Raw genomic sequence first — 18597 nt, forward strand, 5'->3', positions numbered from 1 at the left:
CAATTTCACTGCAAGAAATGCTATAGGAATTGCACCAGAAGGAAACACGAATCTACAGAAAGGAATGAAGATTACTGGAAATGCTAACTATGTTAGGCGCAGGCAAGAATGTTCCTTCTTATTCAGCGTTATGCTGGAGGTGCTAGCCAGTGCGATAAGGCAAGAAGAATTTAAAGGCAAAATGACTGGGAACAAAGAAGTAGATCTATCCTTATTAATAGATACGAAAACTGTGCAAATACAAAATCTTAGGGGAGGGTCTCCAAAAAAAGTTACTAGAAACTAATAAAGACTTTATTAAGATCACAGGATACGAGGTCAGCAACTTAAAAAAATCAATTGTATTAGTATATACCAAACAACAAATGTTAGAAAATTAGCTGTAAAATGCATTTATATAGCATCAAAACCCATACAATTCTTAGAAACAAACTTAAGAAGAGATGTGGAAGACATCCACAGTCCACAGTGAAAACTATAAATCCCAGATGAGAGAAGTCAAATATCGAAATACACGCCAACACGGCTGTGTTTGCGGAACAGAACGTTCTCCCTGACTTGAAACAGAGGCTGCTGCTTCCCAGCCTAGACCGCAACAGCCTTTTGTAGAAACTGACAAGATGGATCTACACGCTCACGGAGACACCAAGGGCCAGCCTGTGAGTCACCTGTCGTTATGTAACCAGAGTCCCACAAAGCAGCTGCTGTGGGTTAGGACTCCAGGGGCGGCTTAGCTGGTGCCTGTGGCTCAGAGTCTCTCACGGGGCCGCAAACCGCCAGCCAGGCCACGTCTCACCTGCTGGTCTCCGGGGAGAACCTCGCGTGGCAGCCGGCGGGACTCAGGTCCCGGCTGGCTGTTGGCCACGGGTCGCGCTCGGCCCTTGCCACGTGGGCCTCTCACGCAGAGCAACCAAGAAACTGGGGGGCGGCCATCGAAGGGAAAGCGTGGCCTTTTTGCAACCAAACCTCTGAAGTGAATCCCATGACTTGTAATTCTTGAGTTGCTGGGTCGGCCCGCTCCCGGGAGAGGGGGCTGCTCAGAACCCACAGGGCAGGAGGCCTCGAACACCTTAGAGGCTGCCCAGGGCCCCGGGCACGGCCCGCGCAGGCCTGCAGCTGAGAACCCAGGTGGCACTGCCTGACCTCAGGACTCGGGACGCAGCCGTGGCCGAGAGGACAGTCAGTCGTTGACATCGAGAGAGAAAACTGGCCCAGTGGGGGAAAACGCAGAAATAGAACCGCACATATATAGCTTTTTTTATTTTTTACGAAGGAATCTTGGCAATTTCATAGTGAAAAAAATTATTTTCAACAAATGGCACCTGGATAATTGAATAAATATGTGGAAAAATATTAATTTGAGGCGGATCATGCAGCTAAATGTAAAAGCTAAAACTATAAAGTACCTAGAAGAACATGTTAAAAAGTGTCTTCATCGGGGACACCTGAGAGGCTCAGTCCGTGAAGTGTCCGACTCCGGCTCAGGTCATGACCTCACGGTTCGTGAGTTCGGGTCCCGCATCGGGCTCTGTGCTGACAGTTCGGAGCCTGGAGCTGCTTCGGATTCTGTGTCTCCCTCTCTCTGCCCCTCCCCCACCTGTGCTCCGTCTCTGTCTCCCTCTGTCTCTGTCTCTCTCTCAAAAATAAGTAAATATTAAAAAAATTTTTTAAGTATCTTTATGACCTTGGTGTAGGCAGATATCTTGGAAAGGATGTAGTATCAGTAACCATTAAAGAGAAAAGCAGATAAATTGGATTTTATCAAATAAAAGATGTTTGTTCATCAAGATACTGTTAAGAAAGTGAAGATAATCTTACCTCAAACTGGGAGGAAATATTTGCAATACATAAATCTAGTTTTTTTAAGATTTTATTTATTTTTTAATGTTTATTTATTTTTGAGAGAGAGAGACAGAGTGCGGGTCAGGGAGGGACAGAAAGAGGGAGACACAGAATCTGCAGCAGCTCCAGGCTCCGAGCTGTCAGCACAGAGCCCGACGCGGGGCTTGAAAACTTACAAACCGTGAGATCATGACCTGAGCGGAAATCGGGCGCTTAACCGACTGAGCCACCCAGGCACCCCTGCAATACACATATTTAATGAGGGACTGATGTCCAGAATATATGAGGAATCTCTACAAACAATAACAAAAGGACTAAGAACCCAATTACAAAACGGGCTAAAGACTTGAATAGACACTTCACCAAAGAATATAGAGAAATGGCCAGTAAGCACTTCAAAATACGCTAAACATCAATATCAGGGAAATTAAAATGGAAACCCCAATGAGAACCCGCCGTTCCCCCACCGGAATGGCTAAAATTAAAGAGAATAGCGACACCAGCCCCGATGAGAATGTGAGGCTCCAGAAAATGCTAGTGAGGATGGCACAACCATGTGGGAAAGCTTCTGGTGACTTCTCCAGACAAACTCCTGGCTTTGATCCAGAAGCAGTAACTTAGTCAAGTCTCCAAACTGGAAACGACCCAAATGCCCCGAGCAGACCGAAACCTTAGCGGTACGTGTGAATCTCATGGAGGCAACGAGTGGAGGAAGCCAGATGTTACCAGGCATCTCTGTGCGATCCCCGTTACGAGCTGTTCAGGATCGGCCAGAACAGTGTCTGTCAAAACAGGAGGGGGCGAGGGTTACCTGCAAGGGAGAGGGAAGTTCTGGGCTGATGAAATGTCCGTGTTTCTACCGCATTGTTGATTCCAGGAGTACATGCTTTTTGTCAAAAGTCATCAAACTGTACTCATATTTGCACTATATGAAAAATTTGCTTCCATTAATAAAAAACAAAATACACAACTACTAGATTCTGCAGATGTAACGTCATCTGCTTCTTGGGATGCCTAGGGTCCCAGCTAGGTCCTAGGAGTCCGTCACACGGCCACAGCCTTGCGTCCGGAGCACCTTCCCAGACCGTAAGCGTCCCTCACAAGCTCCCTTGCAAGGAGCCGGGGCTGCCTGGGAGGAGGGACCCAGGGTGACGTAAGGCTTTCTCCCGGCGCTCTATGAAACCGGGTCTTTTGCCGGGACAAAGAGATAAGTAGCGAGCTCCTCATCCCTGTAGGTATTCAAGCCAAGGTTGATCATATGTGAATGTTGTGACAGAGTGGGTTAGACTCGGTGACCTTAAAAACCCCACTGGCCTGAGAGTGTCATTCAGGTGCTTGCCTGGGGACAGAGTGAGTCAGCTTTGGGCCCAGCGTCCTGACTCTAGGCCAGCTTCGGCTCTGCTGTCCCCTGCAAGGCACCGGGGCTGGCCTGGGCTGACCTGCGTCCTGAAGGCATCCTGATCCGTATTCGGATGTCTGGGACCGGGGACTCTGACTTCCCAGATGTGCCTTGCCCTTTGTCCAGGAACTCCTGACACCAGCCCTCTGCCCTCCTTTGACACTTATGGTCCCACGTTCTCTGCCCTGTGCCCACTGGCCTTCAGATTCTCAAACACCGTGAGCTCCTTCCCACCCCAGGGCCGTTGCATGTGCTGTGCCTTTTCCTAGAAATCTCATCCCCTAATCACCTCCTACTCACCTATCAGGTCTCAGCCTAAGTGTGGCTTCCCCTAGAGAAGCCTTCCTCAACCCCCAAGACGAGGGTGGACATCGGTTATATTCTGTCCATAATTTAAAAAAATTTACCGTTTTAAAGTTTTTTTATTGTGATAAAAAAATGCATCTAACAAAAGTTTGCCACTTTAGCCATTTTAAAGTATACAATTTGGTGGCATGGATCACATTCCCGCCTTCTTTTCCTTAATTCCTCTGTGGCACTGATCACGATTTACCAACTCATCGAACACTTATTGTCTAATGTCGGTCTTCCCTGCGGGAATGCGGGTCCCTCGGGGCAGAAGCTCCCCTGTTTTCTAGGATATTCTCCAGCACTTAGCGCAGTGCTGGACAGATTCAATAACAAATAATTTTGAATAAATGGATGCGTATTTATGAAAACGGAGAAAAACAATAAAGATACCAAACGATAGAGCAGGCGCTGCCGCAGCCGTGGTTCATACAGTGGTGGGGAGGAGGGAAGAGCCAGAAGCCTATTCCGCGGCCTTAAAAATGCGTGGATCCTTCCCATAGCATTTGCATTTCAACCACTTGTTCCTCCCAGGTTGCATGCCCCAGAGACGAGGAGCTCACCCCTTGTCATCCTTGGGAAGCTGAGAGAACAGCCTCCGCCCGGGCTCGCAGTAGCTCCCATGCGCACGCCACGTCCCATGCGCACGCCACGTCCCTGGCCCCGAGGGGCCTCCTCTCTGCACGCGTCTTTGGGTGGGTGGTGCTGGGAGAGGCAGCTGGGAGCCTGGGGGGCGTGTGCTCCATTCACCACCCTTCCCCGGGCCAGGCTCCCGCTCCCTGCCTCCAGCCCTCCCTTCCAGCCCATCTCGCCCCCCAAACAAGGCTCCCCTCTGCCGCCACTGCTTCTTCGACACCAGGGCGCCTCTCACTTATTCCTCTGGGCCTGGCCACACCGGCCTGTCCAGACCTGGGAGGCAGCCTGGCCCCTGCCCGACCGGTCTGATGGCAGCTGTAACCCCTCCACACCCACACCGCAGTCCTCACCGTGCCCTTGCCTGCCCCCCGCGGAGTCCGCAACCTTTCAAGCCTAGAAGGAAGCGCCCCTTTCTTCAGTTCCCGTGAAGGCCTCCCCCAAGCTGGGCTTCTTTAGGCTCAGGGAGAATCTAAAGGGGCTCTGGACATACACAGCAGTGCCCCTGCTGGATGGCACGGCCCGCGGCCGCAGCCGCAAAGGGCACAGACCGGCCCCGCTGCAGCCCAGCGGGCTGTCTGGCCCTGGCCTGGTTCCTTCCCTCCAGACGCTGCGTGTGCCTCTCAGCTCCAGCCCCGTGACTGGTTTGGCACAGAAGATTCCAGGGGGCCAGGCCACTGTGCAAACCTCCTCTGGCTCCCAGTTCCTGCCTCCCCCGCGACCTCTGGCCTCCCCCTCTGCAACCCTGGGAAGAGGGTGGGAAGACAAGGTGTGTCTCTGGCTGTCGGAGCAGTGCAGGCCCGCCATGTCCGGGGCCGCGGCTCCGGGCCAGGACAGATGGGCGGGCCCGCGGGGGGGCCTTGCAGCCGCCGCAACCGCCTTTGACTTTAGAACATGGAACAAAGGTTCAGAGTTCTCTCCTCTCAGTTACCCAACGAGCCTGATGGAGCAGGAAGATCTTCCCTGGCTGACAGATGGGGAAACTGAGGCTCAGGGAGGCCATCCTGCCTGGGGTCAGAGTAGGTCCGGAGCAGAGCTGGGAGGGAGCCCCAGGCGCAAGCGTGGCCCGTCCCAGGGCTGCTGGGAGAGCTCCCGGCCTTGCCAGGGCGTTTACCGCCCCCGGGAAGGCCGCCCTGCTTCTGAAGGTGGGCGCCACACACCAGCTGACAGTGACTCGTCTCCTGCGAGGTCAGTGGGGGTCTGGTGTTCTGTCCTCACTGGCACAGAGGGTGATGGGGAGGCTCAGAGAAGACCAGCCGCTTACCCAGAGCCCCCAGGCAAGAGCGCGGAGGGGCTGGCCCTCCAGCTCCGGGTCTCCAGCCCCCTTTTCCCCGACGGGGACTCTGCCCCCCGTTGTGCTGTCTGTGGAGCAGGCTCAGGCCGTGTGGACTCTGGTGCCAGCCCCGCCAGAGCGGCCAGGCCCACGTCAGGCGCGTAGGATGCCCCGCCACCCTCGTCATCTCAAATACCCTCGGCTCCTGACCCCCACCCTGACCCCTCATTCACGGTGACGCGGAAACCCTGAGAAGCAGCAGAGATTGTTTCTTCCCGCCGAGCACTGAGGTCTTGAGGCCCGTGAGAGCCGGCGCCCCCGGTTAGAAGGGTCTCTCCCTGCCCCTTGGCCGGCACCCCTTCTGGGCACAGGTCACGGATGTCTGGACCCTGGGGGGGTGTCTGCCGTCCCCTGGCTCTGGGCCAGGTTCCCCTCCTCAGGACCCCGTGCTCCTCGGGCGGGCAGAGCCGGGCCAGAGTAGACACCAGCAAATGTCTGACTGATCGAAGCCGCTTCCTCTGAGTCACACGTTGGTAGAACACACCCGGTGGAAGGGCTCTGGGGAGGCTGCGGCCCAGAGAGGGGCAGGGACCTGCCAGCGTCACACAGCTGCAGCTGGGCCCTCTGGCCCTCCCTTCCTTGTCTATTATCGACTCCACGGGCCAGAGGCCCCCGGGTTCTTATAGACTGAGCGATCCTTCCCTCATCCAACGGCGGCCTCTCGCTCAAGCCCCTGGGGGGCAGCTCACTTTCCAGTCGAGCCTCTGTTGGCCACACCAGGCAGTGGACGCAGCTCACACCCACGTGCAACGTGCAACAACTCACACCCCCACCCCCAGGGCTCATTTTCCAGAGATCATCCAGAACCTTCTCTCCATTTCCCAGATGGGGAAACTGAGGCTCGGGCAGCAGCCGCTCGCCCCACCCTACGCAGCCGACCCCGACACGGGCCTGACCGCCGGCTCACCTGGCTGCCGGGCTTTCCCGGGGGGCCCGGCTCGCCTGCGGGGCGTCTCTGCTGTCCGGCATGGGGGGGTCCTCGGGGCAGTCGCGTCCGGCGTCAGAGCTGCGTGGCATCAGCGGCGGGCACCTGTGTCCCCTGGGCGAGAGGCCGTCCCCTGGGAGCCAGTGGGCAGTGGGGGCGGGCCCGGCGGGAGGCGGCGACTCAGTGGCCCAACGAGGCCGAGGCCGTTTCCTCTCTATTTTTAGAAGCTCAAAACTCCTCTCATCAGTGAGGTAGCTCGGGAGGAAAACTTTCCTTTTCTTGGAGGTTTTGTTTCACTGGAGAAGAGGGGAATCTCAATGAAGCCAGTGTTCTTTTTGATGCAAATGCGCTCGGGCTCTCCCAGGAAGACTGGCCGATGGGCTCGCTGGCTTCCGGCCCCCAGAAAACGTCCCCCCTGTTAACCGGCCACGCCAGAGCAGCGGGGACCTCCGCGCCAGAGTGCCCCCCGCCCCCACGGGCCGTCCCAAGCGCCCACGCCCTGCAGCCTCACCCTCTACCAGGGCAGGGGGTCACACCCCCGGCCCACCTGCCCGTGAGGAGCCCAGTCGGGGGGAAGGAGAGGCATTCCCAACCCTGACAACCGTCCTGTCCGACAAGCATCTGCACCCAAGCAGACATGACCGTGGCCATGCAGGGACCCTGCCCCCTCGGCAATGGGAGAGAAGCAGCCGTGAGCGGATGGACGTGGGGCAGGGAGGACAGAGCGCTTTCCCCGAATACCAGAACCCCCCCCCCCCCCGCGACCGTGCATTGGTTTCTGAAGGCGGCGGGAACAGAGCACCACAGAGCGGGGGCTCCACACACAGAAGGGTGCATCTGGCCAAGGGCCGGGCCGGGCTCTCTCCGGGGCCGAGGCGAGCACCCTTCTCTTCCAGCTGCTGGAGGGGCTGTTCTGAAGGAGAGTAACACACGACAGCCACGCTTTTGGTTTCGTGGAGGAAGACTATTATCAGGGAAAGGGAATACAAGGGACTGAAGAACTAGTATAAGCATAAAGAGGGGAGAGTACAGAGAAGAAGAGAGAAGTGTCCACGTATCAGGTCGGGGACTCGACGCCCGACCTCCCGGCTGGGGAGCCCCGCGGGGAGCAGCCGGGCCGGGGTCCTGACTGAGGCTCCCGGGCAGAGCGTCCTCCCCTCGGGGGGGCGTCCGACTGTTCCGTCCAGGGCAGCATACGGGCCGCCCGGTGTGACCCTGGTGACTCCCCGTGGAGCTGAGCGCAGCCCCCGCCAGCGGCGCTTCGGTGTCTCATCATGTCGCGATCTCAGCAGCCTGGGCGTCCGCACGACCCCTCCTCCGTCCCCACTGCGTCCCATCCCGGCCTGGCTCAGGCAGCTTATCCCTCTTGATGTCGGGAACAGAAAGCCGGCTCTGATCCCAAGCCCAGGTCCCGAGCACAAGCTGACTAAGCCCCCCAGAGTGTGTGTGCAGCTCGGGGAGGGGATGCGTGAGCAGTCACGCCCGGAGCCCGCATCCGGGACGGCCTGGCTTGTAGGTGCCCCCCCCATCTCTGCTGCGACTGTCGCCCTTCCCTGAGCCTGCGGCCCTCCTGCGCTCCTCTTACGAGGACAGCAGTCACTAGACGAGGGGCCACCCCACCCCACATGGTGTCATCTTAATGAATCACATCTGCAGAAAGCCCGCTTCCAAGTACGGTCACACCCTGAGGCCCCAGGTGGGCGTGGGTCCCGGGGGCCGGGTCAACCAGCATGAACTACACGCAGGGGTGTTGCTGGGGCTCCTGCGAGGCGTCCCCAGGGGGTCGGCGGGGCCACCGGGAATGCATTTGCACTGGGGGTGGCAGGAGGTGGAGACGCTGCTGAGACGGGGCCTGGCTGCCCGCAGCAAGGCTGGGGCCCCGCGAGCTGCCTCCTGTGGTGCCGCGGGCCCGAGTCTTCACCCACACCCCTCCCGTGGCCTTGGGTGACGGCTGCCTGGACGTGGAAGGTGGCGGGCGGCTGCGTTCCTGGGGTGACTACCAGCGCCGAGGGGCAAGGGAGCCAGAGAAGACGGACGTCAAGCCCTTGGCTAAGACGAGGGCCTGGGAGGGCCTGGAAGGCTGTGTGAACAGGCATCGCAAGGCGTGCTCCCTCCTCCTCCCTCGGATTCTTAGGGGTCGTAGGAAGGAGGCTGCCCTGGGGAGGGGTGTGGGGAGGGGCGCAGGGCCACAGAGGGGGTGGGCCAGGGCCCGCCTGAGGAGGGGCAGAGCTGCGGCCCCCGCTGGGCGTCAGGGGAGCTGGCGCTGCGCTCGGCCGGCTCAGCTGAATGGAGAGAGGCAGCTGTGACGACACGTGGGTTTTGGCTCTGCCCCCCAGTCCCTGAGCTGTGTGCACGTCACTGGGGTTGAGTTAGGGCGACACAGTGCGACACAGGGTAGAGGGAGGGCCTGGGGGTGGGTCCTCTCGCCCCTCAGCCGCCTGTACGTCAGCAGCTTCCTGGCTCCTGTCTGTGGCCCCAAGCAGCGCAGAGTAGGGCCGCCCTTCCCCGCTCCACGGCAACGGGAGAGGTCTGGCTCTCTGCTGCCCCGTCCTCTGGGCCCCCTTCACCTGCCCTTCCCTCTCTGATCCACCCCTCAAGAAGCTCTCCAAGTGCCCTTCGAGTGGGCATGTAAAATACACGAAGGGGGCTGATTGTTGCGTGGGGACACGGTCTCCTTCAGGCGTGAGGGATGTTCTGGAAGTAGATAGATGTGATAGTTGCACAACACTGTGGATGCACTGAATCGTGTGAACTTTCACCTCAATGAAAGGTGCAGAGGGCTTCACAGTGAGCAGACCCCCACACGCTTCCCCTCCCCCGCATCTCCTCTCTCTTGCAGGGGGGCGGAGGGGTTCTGGACACAGGCGCGCGGGAGCCCGGGGAGTGCACACGGGCACCTTGCTTCCTGCACCTGACCGTACTCGCGGGGGCTCATCACTGACAGCATCCTGGCTCTTTCCGGACGCACAGCATCTGCACTCCGCCCCAGGCAAGTTCCCACAGGTGGAGCTGCTGGGGTTTGACTTGAAGTTAAATGACAGTTTTTGTGATGTGGACAGATCGGAAATTCGGCCATTAGGAGGAACCGGGGGAATGATTTTAAAATATTTTCACCAGGTTCCAGAGGAAGAAATCTGAGTGTGTGGCGGGGAAGCTCCCAGGGCGCTCTGCAGCAGCTGGCGGCCGCGGGTCCCTCGGGCACTGCCTGGGGGGGGTGGGGGGGGCCGGCCTGTTTGGGGGGGTGGAGCCCCCGCCCGCAGCAGAAGTGCACGAATGCACCTGGGAGCCGCCCCGGGCATAGAGGGGTCTTGGGCGCCACGCAGACCCGTTACAGCTGACGTGCGAGGGCGCGTTGCTCCTCCGCCAGACCCAGCGCATCACCTCCAGAGAGCCCTCTGCCCCACCAGCCGCACCGGCCTCCTCGCTGCCCCCACTGCCTTCGGGCCTTGGCTCGGTGTTGCCTTGGCCCGGACACACCGTCCCCATAGGCTGGCTCACCTCCCTCCGCCTCCTCCAGAGGTCTTCCCCGACCACTCCAGCACCCAACCCCCTTTCTGTTTGTTCTCTGCACGCCCCTTACCATCATCCACTTCCGGGTTCTGTGGTTCTTATCGTCTCCCTGTGCCCTCGGACGCAGGCTCCCACGGTACTCAAACGGGGCCTGGCAGACAATAGGTGCGCAGTAAATAGTTGGCAATGGAATGACCTGTGGCCCACGAGTGTGAACGTGGATGGCTGTGGCCCTGGCCACTCGGGCATAATCAAGAGCTCCTTTTGGAAACAGCTCCTGGCTGTCTCCCCGCAGAAAGTGTGCAGGCACAGCCAAAGATGTGCTATCTGATCCACGAGAACACCAAACAAAAGGTGATTTGGACACCAAGAAACAACTTGGAAAGATAAACCTGGGGAAGATTGAATGTGCAACATGGTAAACAGTTGGAAGAACAGTTAGTCTACCGTCCCCTGTGCCAGAGGCACGGGCTCTGTCAGGCACAGGGTCTGGAGAGTCAAGCCCCGAGCCCGTCCCTCCCAGAACACTGTTATAGTGCGCACACCTCTCACGCGTGGCAACCTTAAATATCCTTCTTTACCCTGACATGCTTTCAAAATTTAGCAAGCCAGTGAGGCTCGGTGACGTCAGAAAGCGAAGGATTCGCTCGTTCTATAGACACACACGTTTCCCAGTACACGTTAAAATTAACATGAAACTTTCAAAAGATGTTTGTATCCGTCTATAATATTTGATCACGGGACACTTTTGGAATCTGCCAGAGAAAAGGCTGAGGAAACTTGGTTTTATTTTCACTGAAGAACGTAAATGTTTTTCATTTTATTTTAATTTATTTTATTTTATTTTTAATTTTTAAATTTATTTCTAGGAGAGAGAGAGAGACAACGTGAGCCGGGGAGGGTCAGAGAGAGAGGGAGACACAGACCCCAAAACAGGCTCCAGGCTCTGAGCTGGCAGTCAGCACAGAGCCCGACGCGGGGCTCGAACCCACGAACCGCGAGATCATGACCTGAGCGAAAGTCGGACGCTTAACCGACTAAGCCACCCGGGCGCCCCAATGTTTTCCATTTTAACAACGCCCACATCATGGAAGGGCTGCAGAAAGGCCACTGTGAGTGAGCGGGAGGGGGTGCTTCGCACCCGTGTGACACTGGGGACTTGCAGGTTCCATGTTCGAGGCTGGACCCCAAGGTGCAGGCGTTAGCGTGTGTTTAAAGGTGCAGAAGTGGATAATAGACCCAAAGCTGGGAATGCAGTGACCAAGCGTTGGGAGGGAGCTAAGTGTCATGAGCTAAGTCACTGTATATAGTTTACTGCTGATAAACCAAGACATCAAGAGAGAAACATGTGATTTATTTTTTTTTAATGTTTTATTTATTTCTGAGAGAGAGAGAGAGACAGCATGAGCAGGGGAGGGTCAGAGAGAGAGGGAGTCACAGACTCTGAAACAGGCTCCAGGCTCTGAGCTGTCAGCACAGAGCCCGATGCGGGGCTCGAACCCACGAACCGGGAGATCATGACCTGAGCCGACGTTGGACGCTTAACCGACTGAGCCACTCAGACGCCCCAGAAACATGTGATTTAAAGCTGTGGAACTCTCTCAAGAAAGAGGTGCTATGAACAGAAATGGTTAAAAAAACGAAACCCACACCTGCCGGGGCTTGGGCAAGGGAGGCATCGCCGCATGTTTTTGGCATCAGCTCCTCGGGGCTACTTTCAGTCAGCCTGCATATGTGTTACTAGGGCATAGTTTCTCTTTCTTGTTTTTAATTTCCAAATGCTGAGCCCTTGGGGGTCTGGCAGAAGGCTCTGGGTCCAAGCCCAGGCACAAGCCGCAGCAAGTCAGGAGAACAGAAGTCCTGGCCGCAGCGGCTCCCCCTGCCCGCTTTCCAAAAGTCACATCCACCCCTGTGACATCGGGGCCCAAAGCCCAGCATCAGGGCCCTGTGCACCTGCGGGCTCTGCGGCCGGGGCTGCGTCTGTGTCCTCTGGGGCCCCTCTGTGCAGCGGACGGGAGGGGTCCCGGGCTCAGAGCTAAGTTTCCTCCAGGTCTGGACAGGACCCAGGGGTTCCTGAGGCTCCGGCTCCTCTCCGAGGGCCTCGGCTCTCACAGACCACAAACTCACCACCAAGGGAGGGGGGGAAGAGCGTGGTGCGTTGGGGTTCTGACCAGGGGCACCAGGCTGCCAAGAACAAGCCCTTTGAGGGAGGAAATTGGGACGGATGGCAAGGAAGTGGGTGAACCCGGAGGCCCGCGCGCCCCCTCTGGAGGGGGCACCTTCTCCCTCTCTGCGAGACCCAGAGCGAGGCCCATGCGGCCTGTGTCCTCCTCCGGGGCTGGCGGCCCAGGGCAGAGGCCGGGCACTCCTGTGGGATTAGCCACGCGACCCAGGACGGGTCACCCCCACCGAGTCTGTTTCTTCATCTATGAAGTGGGGACTCTTGGTTGCAAGGGGCAGAAACCCTAAGTGAAACCGGCTTAGGGTAAAATGACAACAAAATGATGCTCCCAGGACGGGGCTAACAGGTGCCCGGGGGAGGCTGGGGGGCGGCCTGGAGCCCCTGACCCGCGTCTCCCTCCCTCGCGTGGACACAGGACACGGGGCGGGGGGCTGGGGGCGTGTTCCCGCCCTGGGAAGGTCTGCACGACAGAGCACAGGGCCTGTCTGGATGCCACACAGGATGTGACAAACAGTTGTTTTCTTGTGCAACGGTTAGGGTTGGGGGGCCGGGCCACTCCTGCCTCATTTCCTCCCCACCCCCATGTCTGTGCCCTGGGAATACAGAGCTAACAAAGTCTTCATGGAAGAAGCTTTGCCTTGGGCTCTGTTTTCTAGAAAACCTGGGATAAGATAGCTGCTCATAAGCTGTGTGACCTTGGACACTTACTTAACCTCTCTGTGCTTCAATTTTCTCATCTAAAAAATGGAACCATAATAACGCTTATCTCATGGGTTATCCTGAGTTAAACATGCAGCAGGCACCTGGAGCTGGGAAACGTTCTTGTTTTCTTTTTATTTTTAAAGTTTATTTGTATTTATTTTGAGAGAGATAGAGAGTGAGCAGAGGGGAGGGAGAGAGAGAGAGAGAAGGAAAGAGAGAATCCCAGGAAGGCTCCTCACTGACAGTGCAGAGCCCTGTGCTGGGCTTGAACTCACGACCCTTCAGATTGTGACCTAAATGGAAATCCAGAGTCCAGCACTTCACCGACTGAGCCGCGCAGGTGCCCCTGACTCCAATTTTACAGTTGAGGAAACTGAGGCCCGGAGACAGGAAATGACCTGGTCAACATGAGGGAAAGGCAGAGACAGAGGAGTATCCTGGGGAAGGGGCAGGTGGGCCTGGTCCCTGAGCCTAGCAGACCCCTGTGAAACAGACCCCCCGCATCAGGGAGCCAGGGGCAAGTCTGGGGCCCTGCGGCCTTTGCCTGGCCGGGCTGTGTCCGCGGCCTCCCAGGGATGGCTGGGAATGGGGAGCACGGACGGCCCAGCCAGGGCCTCAGATCCTGGCGAGCGGCCCAGGCAGCCAGGGGCCCGGGCACAAGGCGGGCAGGGGGGGGCCAGTGCCCGGCACCCCGGGGACTGCACATCCAAACGTGGAGAGTCTGCTCTCTGCTCCAGCCCTGTGTCCGACTTGATGACGAAGCTCCAAGGCCAGGCAGTGGGGATGACAAAGGAGTGGCCTTAGCAGAGTCGGGCCGGGGTCCTCTCAGCTTCTCGCTGAGCCTTTCCTGCTGCTTGATGCCCAGAGGGCACTAGCTGGGGCGGAATGAAGTGCCCGGGTTAGCTCACACTCAGATGTGCGTGGCGGCGTCCTGGCCTCGTGGTGCCAGCAGCCCGGCCTCCTGCAACAAGAGAGGGGGAGGGCTTACACCGGCGCCCCACGTGCCCAGAGCATCCATACCCAGGGCTGTGCATCTCGGGACGGCCCCCTCATCGTGCGGATGGGGACACTGGGGAGTCCCATGAGCCGCTGGCATGGCCTCCGACCCAGGCCTGTGTCTGCAGAGCGGGTGTAACTGAACTCCAGGGCTTTGCCCCCCGGCGTGTGTCAAAGCGAACACAGCCCGAGGGTGTGACGAACGCCAAGAACTCTGTATTACCTGTTCCAGGTAAAGAGACAAGGAGATCGCTCTCAGAGCACCGTCTCCCCGTCTCCCCGAGGGGCTACTGCAGGAAGCTTCCGCTGGGGGCTCAGGGGCAGAGCAGGGAGCTTGAGTAAGCAGTTCAACTGCGGACACATGTCAACATGCCCGGTGCATACGCTGTAGGTCCGAAAAATGGCAGAAACCGCCACCCTAGCAGGGACCCCCTATAACGAGCTGCAGGTAACTTCGCCCCAGGGGATTTGGTGCAGGCCCTCCGCTCCGGCCCGGCCCCCACTCTCCCCACTCGGGGCTGTGCCTTGCCCGCGGCTCTGGTTCCGCAAAATCAAACCCACCCCTTGCTTGCCGTCTCACGTCCCCTCTGCCCTTCACCGGCTGCTTTTCAGCCCTCTGACTTCAGTGACTCCTTAGCTGGCCCGGGGCTGCCAGGGCCGGGGGGCGGGGGGGCTCGGAGGCGGCACCACTGACCCGGGGGACGAGCCTTCGCTCCAGCGCTTAGGGCGCCCCGGGGAGCCCAGTACAGGGTGCAGTCACAGTGGGGCGCCGCCGAATGTTGCCCAAGCCTCAAAAAAGCTGTTTTCTTCTTTTTCCAACTGAGAATCTGATTGCCTCGACAGACTTCCGGAGCCCCATTCTTTACGGAGGCCCCCCTGCGGCAGAACCGAGCCCTTGAACGCCAGCCCTGGGTGAGATGGGGGGGCCCAGGGGGACAGAGCCCTCGTCCTAGCCAGCGGGGGCCTGGGGCCAGCGTCGGTCGGCCCTTTCTGAGGACTTGGGTCACAGAGGAGCCCCGTCACCCCAGCGGCCGTCTTGGCATCCGTAGCTCACTCCTCTTGGGTTTTGCGATGGTTCGGAAAGAGCACTCACACCGCAGGGCCAAGGAAGAGCTGCAGTCAAGGTGCGGGAAGTGGGGAGAGCCCAGGCAGAGAGGCCGCTCCCCACTGCAGGCTTCCCACACTCACCTCCTCCAGGAAGCCTTCCCAGATACCCCTATAATCTCCAACCTTTCCTGGTACATTCCATGGAGACTTCCTCCCTGCGCCCTCTGCTCAGTCTGGGGCTCAGGAGCCCGCTCTTCCCGGAGGCCGGGGGCCCAACCACGCGGTGCACGGGGGTGAGGAACCCTAGTCTGCTCGTGCGGGGTTTCAGCCCAGCTGGGGAGGGAGCCTTGGGTGTCAGTAACAGGGAGACAGGACCAACCTGTTGTTTCCCAGGCTCTGTGCTAAAGCATTTTATGCACATTCTCTTATTTAGCCCTCACGTAACCTTCTAAAACCGACATGATTATTCCTGTTTTATAGATAAGGACACGAAGACACACAGACATTAAGCTGCCCAAGGTCACAGGCAGCACGTGCCAGAGCCATGCTTTGAGGCCGCCTGTGGGAGCCATCACCTACCTGCACGGCTCCGGAGTGGAGGCCACGCTCATCGGGCACGTGAGGGCTGACTTCCTGTGAACAGGGCTTTTCAGTGCACTGGACGCACGGAGTTCGAGGTGCTGGAATCCTTAGGACGAGGCTGTGAGAACGGAAAAATGCCGGCGTGTAAAGAGCCCGGCGTGTGGGCAGGGGAGGAGGGTGTGGCTGGGGACTGATCCCCTGGTTCCGGCATTCGAAGCCCTGATTGCGGCTCGTAGCAGAATCACGACCCCCAAAATATCCGTGTCCTAACACAGCCTGTGAATATGTTAACTCCCAGGTCAAGAGGGACTCGGCCAGTTTGGTCAAGGTCAGGACTTCCCTGGATTAGCCGGTGGCCCCATGTGGTCCCACGGGTCCTAATGGGAGGGAGGCAGAAGGGTCCGGGTGAGGGGGCGACGGGACAGGGGGCAAAAGTCAGAGCGAGCAGAGGCTGTGACGCCACTGGCTTTGAAGACGGAGGAGGGGCCACGCGCCGAGGACCCCAGGCGGCTTCCCGAAGCGGGGAAAGGCAGGGAGGGGGTTACCTCTGGAGCCTCCAGGAGGAACGCAGCCCGGCCGACGCCCTGACTTGAGCCCAGTGAGGCCCACTCTGGACGGCCAGCCTCCAGGGCCCGACGGGAACCCACGCGTGCGCCGTGACGGCCGTGGCGGAGCGGACGCGGCACTTCAGAAAGCCAGGCTCAGCCCACACGTGTTACCCGAGCACCTTCCGTCTTCCAGGCCCTGAAATGGGCCTCGGGGACCCAGTGGCCGGGGGGCACCACCCCAGCCCCTGCGCTAGAGGCCCCGGAGCCGAGCGGGTTATCAGCGACCGGCAGCCCCCGAGCCGCTCCCAGACCGCAGATGCAGGGCCTCTGTTTATCTGAAAGGGGTTCTCGCAGCGGCGGGCCGGGCTCCGCAGGGGAGAGGCGGTGCCCGCTGCTGCCCGCACGCCCCGCAGGGGTCCCCACAGCACTGAGCCGGGGTCTCCACGGGTCTACGGGAAGGCACGCGGGGACCACCCAACACAAGCGCGCACGTGCCCAGGAGACCACGCAGCTCGTCCGTGGCTGCATCGGCCCCAAGCTGGAAAGAGCCTCAGGCCACCCCCAGTGGAGGGTGGCTGAGGTGTCGCCTTCTCGCTCGGTGGGGCCCGAGCAGCCAAGAGACGGCGTGAGTCGTTGCCAGACGCGGAAACATCTGGAGATTCCCGCCAGGCCCACACGGAGCCGAAGAACACCCCTGCGATGACCCCCTCACAGTGTCCACGAGGGGTTAGAAGGCGACCCCCCAGGGCGGGCGTGAGGGGCCCTCGGGCCTCTGGAGAACTGGTGATGCCCATCTGGGTGCCGCGGGGCTTCTGCTTGCTCTGTGACCCCCCGCTGAGCTGTGTACCTTTTCCTTTAAATCTTACTTAAAGATTATTTATTTATTTTTGAGAGAGAGAGAGAGAGAGAGAGAGCGCGAGCGCAGTGGGGGATGGGGCAGAGACAGAGGGAGAGAGAGACCCCAGAAGGCACTGTCAGCACAGAGCCCGACGCGGGACCGGAACTCACGAGCCGAGAGATGAGGACCTGAGCCGAAGCCGGACACCTAACCGACTGAGCCCCCAGGCGCCCCAAGAAGTTCATTTGTAAAATCACTCAGCATATACCTGTGAGGAGCACTGGATGAAACGAATATAATACTGTATGTTAACTGCATTAGAATTTAAAGTAAAATAAAATACAAAGTAATAGAGCATACACCAGTGATTAGGGTATTTTGTTGGCTACGTGACATAGAGGTCGTTGTCTGGGACTGAGGACGCTTAGGTTCTAACCTAACTTGCCCGGACTGAGATGCTGTGTGACCCTGGGCAAACTGTGGCCCATTTTTGGGTCTCAACTTCATCCAAAAATTGGAAGGGATGTGGATTCTATGATTTTTGCAGAAACTGAGCAACATGTTCGAACTGCAGCTAATCTATACCCTCTGTAAGGCGACACGCCAGCCCAGCTTTCGTTGGGGCTGTACATGCTTTCCGGTGCCCTGGTGGTGGTCATGTGATTTGGCTCCGCTGCTGACCTTGGCCACAGAGGCAGGTGTGTGGCAGCTGGAGAGAGCGCAGTGGGCATTGGGACCCTTCAGACTGGGCTAGAGCTAGTGTGACCTTGACCTGGGGTAAACCCCAGAACCTCTCTGGGTCTGTTTCCTCGCTGGCTGAGTGAGGGTGACGGTGTCCACTCCACTGTGCAGGTGCAAAGCTCAGGGCGAAGTGCCCGGCCGTCGGTAGATGCCACGCTTTCCCTACAGCTGGGGAGGAATAGGAAGTTCAAGGAAGACGTCTGATCATCCTGACAGCTTGTTGATCCAAACTAGACAAAGAAAGTAGAGGTGGCCGGCGGCCCTTGTGGGGCAGAGGCCGTGGTGTGAGGGCTTCCCTTTGCCGGCCCCCGAGCCCTGGGAGCATCAGAGGAGGGGGGGTGGGTACGTGCCGGTGTCCTGGGCGCCTGTCTTCACTCCCTATGTGACCCACCCAGGGCCTTGAGGACGTAACCCTGGGCCCGGAGATGCCTCCCTGAACCCTGCGCAGCTCGGAGGAGATGGGACAGCGGCCTCACCCAGGCTCTTCATGCAGCCGCTCCTCTCTCCCTTCGCTCTGCCTCCGAGCTCCCTTCTCCTCGGTCCAGCCTGCCCACGTACTTGCTGCCCTTAGAGTCACAAATTCTTCTTCTTCTTATTTTTTTTTTTTAATGTCTATTTGTTTTTGAGAAAGAGAGAGACAGAGTGAGAGCCAGGGAGGGGCAGAGAGAATGGGAGACACAGAATCCAAAGCAGCTCCAGGCTCTGAGCTGTCAGCACGGATCTGGACATGGGGCTTCAACCCATGAACCGTGAGATCATGACCTGAGTGAAAGTCGGCCGCCCAATTGACTGAGCCCCCCAGGCGCCCCAAATGACACACTTTAAACATGGGCACTTCATTGTATGTCAATGGTACCTTAATATAGCTGTTCAAAAAAACTCATAGCACTTATGTGATGAGATTACAGTAACTCGAGTTTACCTTATGTGACCCCATCACAATGTTTGAGCACGGTGCATAAAATTCAGGA

Source organism: Hyaena hyaena, unplaced genomic scaffold (assembly GCF_003009895.1).
Source record: "Hyaena hyaena isolate Hyena2069 unplaced genomic scaffold, ASM300989v1 scaffold_13, whole genome shotgun sequence".
NCBI lineage: Eukaryota > Metazoa > Chordata > Mammalia > Carnivora > Hyaenidae > Hyaena > Hyaena hyaena.